The following is a 7,985-nucleotide window of genomic DNA, read 5'->3' on the forward strand; positions in this document are numbered from 1 at the left end:
ACTATCAGAAGCTTATTTACCATAATTGAGTTTCTCGTCGTTTCACTTTGTCTTTGACCCTGTATACCCAGCAAGATGCTTCCGAATTTAAAAGAGAAAGTGATTCATGTAGTCACTGCAGAGACAGTTAAGCTCGTATATACGCGCATGGGGACCTGAGAGAAGCCCGATAAATAATAACCACCACGACTGCCCACACTCTCATTCTCTGTGTCACTGCATCTTACAGGCAGCCCTTTAAATGAGAGGTCACTTATGATAAAGCCAAATATGTTTCTGTGCTATTTGAAACTTATGTACGCCATGGTCAGGAAAAAATATTTACATCTGAAAATGCTAAACCGTGAAACTCTAGCCACAGGAAAGGTTTCTTGTATAAAAAGATAGAAGTTTGTATCAACATAATTTCCATAATCATTTTTTCTACTCAGGAAACAAACTCTTGCCTCAGTTTTGCCTTGAGAAACTAACTTTTGGGTATCCCTTCTGCTCCAATGTCTCCAGGGGACAAATCCCAAATCAAAAGCCTTTGAGGATGAATGCAAAAATCCTTTCACTATGTGGGGAAAATAACAAAAGAAATCAATTCTGGAAATGTAGATGATGGAAGAACAATGGTTTTGTGAAATTAAAGAACAATAGTGGATTTCAGATCCATTCTGTGTAGGATGTAGAGAATTAGAAATGAATATCCCGTTTCTTATTTCTTAGTAATCAGGAATTAGTGAATACTCTAATTCAGTTTTGTTTTCAAAGATCATTTATATCTGCCTCCCACTATTACCTATTATCTTGCCATTCTATTGCTCCTTGGGTCTATTCTGATAGTTATTAGTTTACTAGAAATTGTGCTCTCTCTTTCTCATAAGCAGTAAAGTAAGTCAAGGAGATAGGTACTGGGAGATAGGCACAGGGAGATAGGTACTGTGGAAAATTGAGTTAACTCGTCACTGAGTGTATTAACAGAAATGTAATAAGCAAGAAGAAGAAAGACGGGAAGGAAGAGGTGAGAGAGCGCCATTCAAAGGGTCTCATCGGTACTTAGATTACTGCACTAGAGATAACACTTATGTTTCTGTCAGCTTCCTACTTCATTCAAATATGCCAAGATTATTCTATTTTAGTGATGGCTCAGTCATAATTAGCTCCCTCCTCCCTCCCTATCCAAAGTTTCAAGTCTGAATCTCCATTAATGGATTTCATGAGAAATCCATTGCGTTTAAATCTCAGCTCTGTCCTGTAACACCAAATCATTTAAACCCACTGAATGTCAGTTTCTTTATCTATAATAGGAAATCATAATACAATAAAATAGCACAGGGGGCAACTCCAACTCTTGACACAAAGTAACTACTTCACAGGACTTAAGAGTGATTCTGATCTACTTTGTGGCTCTGTTTGAGGAAGTTCTTTCACTTATTGCTTCTTTTATTCTTCTAGTCATTTAAATATTTACTGAACATCAAATATATACCAGGATTTGAACCAGGTGTTAGAGATACGCGACATGACACAGTCCCTAACTTTAAGGAACTTGAAATCAAGTGGGAATTCAATCAAGAGATGCTCCCAAAGGGTCTTCACCATTTGTTAAAACTTCTGCTCTCGTTTGTATCTTAATACTTGAAGGCTGTGCATCACTAGAACAAATTTTAAGACAAAAGTCACTTTCCCAGAATTCCTCAAGCCAAAACTTAGTTTTTACTATATAGTAGCTAATATAATGAAACACAAAGTACAGAACAAAGGAATTTAATATTCAAACCTAATAATTGATTATTTATATTTATACTAACTTTTAAAATCTTCAGATAGAATAAAAAGGAGTCTCATTTTTGACAGATCTTTTATAAGACAGTACTCAATTCCCCTCCCCCCCAGCTTCTCTTGGGTAAGATTTAAGGCTCGTCTACATCAGACTCAACATCACCAAGGAAATACCAACAGAGGGAAAAAACAGAAGATAAAGAGGCCAAAGACAGTGTTTTCTTAGTTTGAAATGTTATAAGATAGATGACACTAGACAGTCCCTCTAATAGCTTTTGGGTGCCTGAGTTCAAGTAGAAAGAATTACTGCCGACCTACTTGCTTCTTGCTTTCCCCTACATAATAGATTGACATATGGATTCCAGGAGGACATGTCTGGCTCAGCACTCACTATAGAAAGAAACAAGAATGTGAAAAGAACATAAACAGATACCCATAAATATAGTCAACTTATCTCTGACAAAGAAACAAAGGAAATAAAATGGAGCAAAGAGAGTCTTTTCAGCAAATGATTCTGGAAAAACTGGACACCCATATGGCAAAAAATAAATAAATAGGCACGAACGTATACCCTTCATAACAATTAACTCAAGTGGATCATACACCTAAATGTAAAATTCAAGACTATAAAACTCCTAAAAGGTAACATAGGAGGAAATCTAAATGACCGTGGTATGGTATTTAGGTTATAACACCAAAGACACAATCTATGAAAGAAAGAACTGATGAACTAGACTTCATTAAAGCTAAAATGTCTGCTCTGCAAAATACAATGTCAAGAGTAGAAGACAAGCCACAGACTGGGAGAAAATATTTGCAAAAGATATATCTGATAAAAGACTGTTATCTAAAATATACTAAGAACTCTTAAAACTCAACAAGAAGAAAACAAACAACCGGGCTTCCCTGGTGGTGCGGTGGTTAAGAATCCACCTGGCAATGCAGGGGACATGGGTTCAAGCCCTGGTCTGGGAAGATCCCACAGCCGTGGAGCAACAAAGCCCGCGAGCCATAACTACCAAGCCTGCGCTCTAGAGAGCCCGCGAGCCACAACTACTGAGCCCGCATGCCGCAACTACTGAAGCCCATGTGCCTACAGCCCATGCTATGCAACAAGAGAAGCCACCACAATGAGAAGCCTGCACACTGTAACAAAGAGTAGCCCCCGCTCGCCACAACTAGAGAAAGCCCACGTGCAGCAACGAAGACCCAACACAGCCAAAAATAAATTAAAAAAAAAAAAGAAAACAAACAACCTGACTAAAAATGGGCCAAAGACCTTAACAGACACCTCACCAAAGAAGACGCAGATGGCAAATAAGCATGAGAAGAGATGCTTCACATCATTTGTCATCAGGGAAGTGCAAATTAAAACAATGAGATGCGACTACACACCTAATAGAAAGGCCAAAATCCAGAACATTGCCAACACCAAATAATAGCAAGGATACGGAGCAACAAGAACTCTCATACCATGCCGGTGGAAATGCAAAATGGTACAGCCACTTTGGAAGACAGTTTGGTGGTTTCTTACAAAACTAACCTTACTCTTACCATAGAATCCAGCAATCATTCTTCTTTGTATTTGCCCAAAGGAGGTGGAAACTTATATCCACACAAAAACTTGCACGGGGATATTTAGAGTAGCTTTATTCATAATTACCAAAACTTGGAAGCAACCAAAATGTCCTTCAGTAGGTGAGTGCTTGAACTGTGGTATATCCGGACAATGGAATATTATTCAGAGCTTAAAAACAAAATGAACTATCAAGCCATGAAAAGACATGGCTGAACCTTAAATGTGTATAACTAAGTGAAAGAAGCCTATCTGAAAGGGCTACAACCTGTATGATGACAACGACATTCTGGGAAAGGAAAAATGATGGCGACAACAAAATAGATCAGTAGCAGGAGGGGAGGATGAAGAGGTGGAACACAGAGGATTTTTAGGAGAGTGAAAATACTCTGTAGGATACTATAGTGATGGATATATGCCCTTATACATTGGTCCAAATCCATAAAATATACAACACTAAGAGTGAACCCTACGGTTGATGGGTCAACGTGGGCTCTTCCTTGTTAGAAAATAAAGTACCATTCTGGCGAATGATGTCAATTATGGGGTAGGCCATGTGTGTGTGGAGGCAAAGGGGCATATGGGAAATCTCTGTACTTTCATCTCAATTTTATTGTAAACCTAAAACTGCTTTAAAAAATAAAGTTTTTAATAAAAAAAAAGAATATAAACATGACCAATTCGGTTTGGTATATGGTTAAACTTGCTACATGCTTTAAACTCCCTTTACTAGACCTTAAGTGTTGGTATTTACCAAATGTTTTAAAAATAAAACCAATAGTTTTTAATTTTAAATGAAATGACTGAAAACCTGCATTTAGATACGTAATATTAATACAGAGTTCAGGCAGGAGAGTGCCTTGCAGAACCTATTTTCTTGTTTGTTCTCATTTCTTATCACTTTTTACCCCAACACTAATTTTTCCAATGCTCTACATAGGTACGGCTGAATGACACCTGGCACCAGGACACTTTGAAAAAGCCAAGATTGACCAGATGATCCTGAGTCACTGGAGCACAGACAGTGAGATTGTCCCAAGGCAACAAAACTAGAAAATTCACTGACACGAAACTCAATGTTCCTGAACGGAAACTCCAAAATAGATTATACCCCAACAGGGGAGGTACGGATTACAGACACTGAGGCTTTCTCTCCAGCACCAAAAGAGCCAGTTCATTCAGTCCATGAAGTTGTGGGAAAAGCCAGCTGGGTTATTCTATCGATCTGGAAGAGAGTTAAGTCAATCAAAACAATCAATCCTGTTAGTCCACGCACTAAGTGGGGAAAAGAAGAGTCAATGATCAGGGTCTTTATAGTAAAAACAAAACAAACTTGTGTTCTATAATGGATATTTGACATGTGCTAGTATTTCTCCCTGATCTATCCTAAAACATACATCAGTTCTCCACTTAAACTAGACTAAGGAGATGCAATAAAAGCTACCAGTGAAAATCTCTTGCTCTCATCTAAATGAACTATTTTCGTTTTATCCCCTCTTACACACACGTTAGTTATCAACGGTGTCAGCCTGAGGAAAAATTAATCATTCAAATGGATTTTGTCAATTCAATTCAACAAATTCTTGTTCGGCATCTCCATCAGAGACACTTACCCTCCTTATTATGGTCCACTTTCAGAATCTGAAGAAATCTGATGGACCCTCTTCCAAGGAAAATGATATGTACATGTTGACATATACACATACTCTCAAATGCACAAAATATTGCCTATCAGTTTCAAGGACTTAACAGATTCTCTGAGTCATTAACTCTGGTTAAGAACCCCTGTCTCATGTACCTGGAACTAAACTAGACACTGAATTAAGAAAGACCTAATAGACAGCAAAACATAGTAACACACTTTACAAAGCAAAACAGTCTGGTATCATGCAGAAATACAAAACCAAGGCAATAGAATAGAGTCTGGAAGTATACCCACACATACATGAGGATTTTAGCTGTAAGATTTATAACAAAGTTGTTATTTCAAATTAGTGGGGTAAATGAACTATTCGATAAATGGCATCGGTAAAAAAGAATGAAATAATGTCATTTGCAACAACATGGATGGACCTAGACATTATCACACTAAGTGCAGTCAGAAAAAGAAAATACCATATGATATCACTTATATGTGCAACCTAAAATACAACACAAATGAACTTATTTACGAAACAGAAACAGACTCAGACACAGAAAACAAACTTATGGTTACCAAAGGGGAATGGGAATGGGGGAGGGGTAAATTAGGAGTTTGGGATTAGCAGATACAAACTACTATATATGAAATAGACAAACAACAAGGTCCTACTGTATGGCACAGGGAACTATATACAATACCCTGTAATAAACCATAATGGAAAAGAATACGAAAAGGAATATTTATATATATATATATATATATATATATATATATATATATAACTGAATCACTTTGCTGTATGCCAGAAACCAACACAATGTTGTAAATCAACTATACTTCAGTAAAAAAATAAAATAAAATAAATAATAGATGGCATAGGGAAAACCAGTGATTTGTAAGGAAAACAAGTTCAGATCCCAGTCCCACAACCAGGGCTGCAACATTGCACACAGCATTTACAAACTGAACATGGATTAAAGAATTAAACTTGTAGGTGCATGTGTTAGAGGAAAGTACAGAGGAATATTTTGATAATTTTAGAATATAAGATACATCCCTCAGCAAGCCACTCAAAAGTCCTAAAGGGAAAACTGACAATTTTGAGCTTATGAAAATGTAAGTCTTTTCATTTTGTTAATTGTTTGTTTTGCTCTATAGAAGTTTTAGTTTCATGCAGCCCCACCATCTATTTGCTTTCATTGCCTGTGCTCTTGGTGTCAGGTTCAAGATATCATTGCCAAAACCAATGTCAAGAAGTTTCTCTATCTTTTCCTCTTGGAGTTTTATGCTTTTAGGTCTTATATTTAAGTCTTTAATCCTTTTTGAGTTAATTTTTTGTGTGGGGTAAGACATGGATCAAACTTCATTCTTTGGCATGTGGATATCTAATTTTCTCAGGACAATTTATTGAAGATACTATTAACAGCGTCATTTCCTCACTGTGTATTCTTGGCACCTTGGCCAAACACCAGTTGATCCTTATATGTGTGGATTTATCTCTGGGCTTTCTATTCTGTTCCATTGGTCTATGTGTCTGTTTTTATGCCAGTACCATATTGTTTTGATTACCATAGTATTATATTTTGAAATCAGGAAGTGTGTTGCTTCCAGCTTTGCTCTTCTTATTCAAAATTGCTGGCTATTCAGAGTCTTTTGTTCTACACAAATTCTAGAATTTTTTTCTGTAAAAAATGCCACTGAGAATTTGATAAGGATTGAGTGAATATGTAGATAACTTTGGGTAGTATAAACATCTAAACAATATTATTAATTCTTTCAAACCATAAACATGTAATGTCTTTCCATGTATTTGTGTCTGCTTTAATTTCTATCAGCCATGTTTTACAGTTTTCAACGTATGAGTCACCTCCTTAAGTTTATTGTCAAGTAATTTGATTTTTTTGCTCTTGTAAATGGGATTGTTTTCTTAGTTTCCTTTTTGGATAGTTTGTTGGTGGTGTATAGAAGGGCAACTAAAAAGTTTCTGCACAGCAAAAGAAGCAATCAATAAAATGAAAAGACAGTCTACGGAATGGGAGAAAATATCTGTAAACCATATATTTGATAAAGGGTTAATATCCAAAATATATAGGAAACTCCTATAACTCAAGAGAAAAAAAAATTAGGGCTTCCCTGGTGGCTCAGTGATTGAGAATCTGCCTGCCAGTGCAGGGGACATGGGTTCAAGCCCTGGTCTGGGAAGATCCCACGTGCCGCAGAGCAACTGAGCCCGTGAGCCACAACTACTGAGCCTGTGCATCTGGAGCCTGTGCTCCACAACAAGAGAGGCCACGACAGTGAGAGGCCTGCGCACCTCAGTGAAGAGCGGCCCCCGCTCGCCGCAACTAGAGAAAGCCCTCGCACAGAAACGAAGACCCAACACAGCCAAAAATAAAAATAAATTAATAAATTAATTTAAAAAACAAGAAAACAATTAGAACACGGGCAAAGGGACTGAATGGACATTTTTCCAAGGAAGACATGCAAATGGCCAACAGGTACATGAAAATGTTTTCAACATCACTAATCATCAGGGAAATGCCAATCAAAACCACAGTGAGATATCACCTTACACCTGTTAAAGTGGGTATTACTTAGAAACAAAAGATAACAAGTGTTTGCATAGATTTGGAGAAAGGGAATCCTAGTATAATATTGGTGGGAATGTAAATTGGTTCAGCCACTATGGAAAACAGTACGGAGGTTCCTCAAAAAATTAAAAATAGAACTACATATGACCTAGCAATCCCACATCTGGTTATATAATCAAAGGAATTGAAATTAGGATCTTGAGGGTATATGTGCATGTCACATTCACTGAAGCACTGTTCACAATAGCCAAGGTATGGAAGCAACCTAAATGTCCATCAATGAACAAAAGGATAAGAAAGTGCGGTATACACATACAATGGTATATTACTTAGCTTTAAAAAAAAAAAAGGGAAATTCTGCTCTTTGTAATAACATGGGTGCCAGACACATGACAATTACTACATGATA

At 37.0% G+C, this 7,985-nt stretch overlaps 1 long non-coding RNA gene across 1 annotated transcript; it reads left to right on the plus strand.

Moving 5' to 3' along the window:
• Window positions 1–880: 880 nt before the first annotated feature.
• Window positions 881–7,772, plus strand: LOC113618738 (uncharacterized). Its single transcript, XR_003432102.1, has 3 exons — window positions 881–893; window positions 2,260–2,262; window positions 7,620–7,772. It is a non-coding gene; the product is annotated as an uncharacterized LOC113618738 (long non-coding RNA).
• The last annotated feature ends 213 nt before the right edge of the window (window positions 7,773–7,985 follow it).

The sequence above is a fragment of the Aethalodelphis obliquidens genome, unplaced genomic scaffold (genome assembly GCF_003676395.1).
Source record: "Aethalodelphis obliquidens isolate GAN/ISIS:26980383/991018 unplaced genomic scaffold, ASM367639v1 scaffold6, whole genome shotgun sequence".
Classification (NCBI taxonomy): domain Eukaryota; kingdom Metazoa; phylum Chordata; class Mammalia; order Artiodactyla; family Delphinidae; genus Aethalodelphis; species Aethalodelphis obliquidens.